This window comes from Phalaenopsis equestris, unplaced genomic scaffold (assembly GCF_001263595.1).
Source record: "Phalaenopsis equestris unplaced genomic scaffold, ASM126359v1 Scaffold236055, whole genome shotgun sequence".
Taxonomy (NCBI): Eukaryota; Viridiplantae; Streptophyta; class Magnoliopsida; order Asparagales; family Orchidaceae; genus Phalaenopsis; species Phalaenopsis equestris.
In genome coordinates, this window is record NW_018253901.1 from 303,378 (window position 1) to 305,230 (window position 1,853).

The following is a 1,853-nucleotide window of genomic DNA, read 5'->3' on the forward strand; positions in this document are numbered from 1 at the left end:
CTGAACTGTTGTAAATAAAACTATAAAGGTGTACTTAGCATCTTCTTGCTGCTTTCTGCTAAAATGTCAGTTCTCAAAGCATGTGTATATATATTGATGGTGCAGAAAAAGCAAAATTTATCAGAGAGATCTGGCTTAAGTGCAGACGACTGCCATGAGTGACACCTAAGGGATTTAGGCCGAACCAGTTTTATAGTTGAATTATGACATTTTGAAGATGACTTTCTGGAGCAAGATATAATAAGTTTGTCCTTTCTTCAAAATATCCAAAAAGAGCATAACCCTAAAAAACTTTTAATGTCCTTTTGATTTGTCTCAAGTTCATTTCAACTTATTATCTAACTATAGAAAATACTTCAATGCAAAGTTTATGATTTTAGTGAAAACATTTCAATTACTCCATGAGTAGAATAAATAACCACTCATAAGAAATTTTGTTTGAAAAGGTGAGGAACTTCTAAGAGTGAGCTAGATCATTATTGAATTTATAACTCCCTACATTTGATTGAATTTGTGCTTGTAGTGTTTCAGAACCATTTGGGATTGATTTTAATCTTTCTAAACATTATCAAGTAATTCATTTAGATAGAACTTAGCTCACTAACATGCTCTTAGGAGTTTTAAGGGCTATCCAATGGTTAAGGGAAAAGTTAATTTATGTTTTCAATTTTAGTCAAAAGATTCAATTATCATTTCCAATTTAGGTGATTAGACTTAATGATTTATTACCTTCCAAATTTAATCCCCTTTTTCCATTAATAACATCTCATTTCAAATGTCTTCTAAACATTTATCATTTAACAAATTGCATTCTTACTTTCTTTGTGGATGGAGGATAAAATTGGTTTCTTTCCTTTAATCCCTGTATTTCAATCACCTTAAATGACTATTTTATGATCAAAGTTAACCTATTTACCCTTGGTTCATCCTAAAATTTTAATTAAAGCCTAGATCCTAATAATCACCATTTTACTCTTAAGGTTCGAAAGACCACAACCTTTTTAATTCAACTCCAATGATCTTGGAAATTTGCCATTATCTTACTCATAGGTTAATTGAAGCATTAGAGGAGGAATCATGCTATCTAATTTTTAATTTAATTATAACATTCATTATTTTTTTCTTGAAATATGAATTTTTCAAAGGTAACTTATTCTAATAAGTAAAGTAAACCATTTACTTGTGTGAAAATTACTGGATGTTCAATTAAGTCTGAGGAACACTTAAGACAATTTTTAGTGAATTTTTTAAATATATTTTGTTTCTTATGATCATTTTAATTGAGTTTGGTGATTTAAATAAGGAGAAATATATTTTAATTTTAAAATAAAAATTAAGCTTTATATTTTTCAAAGACATCTCTGACCTCAAGGAGTTCAAAGAAAGTGTCTTTTTACATTTTTATGACTTTTTTATTAAATTATTATAATTATTTTAATCAAAAAATTATGAAAAATTCGTTTTTAAGCATTTAAAGTTAATTTTTATGTCTTAAAAGATTAGGAATAATATATCAAGTGGTTTTGAATTATTATGAAGTGATTTGTGATAATTTGGTGCATTTTCATATTTTTGTGATTTTTGGCATTTTTGTAAATATTTAAAATTAAGAAAAATGATGAAAAATAAAGTGTTTACTTAAATTCAATTTTAATTTTCTTAAATGCCTCTCGTCATGAGAAACACATAGAACCACTTTTTATAAGTTTTTGTCCTTTAATTTAATTTGTCTAATTATTTTAGTGCAAATATCATATTTAGCCTAGAAAGTTAAGTTTAGTGGGTAAATTAGTTTAAAAATGATTTCAATCTTTTACAGAGAGTTAATATGATCATAAATTTCAATCTGGGTC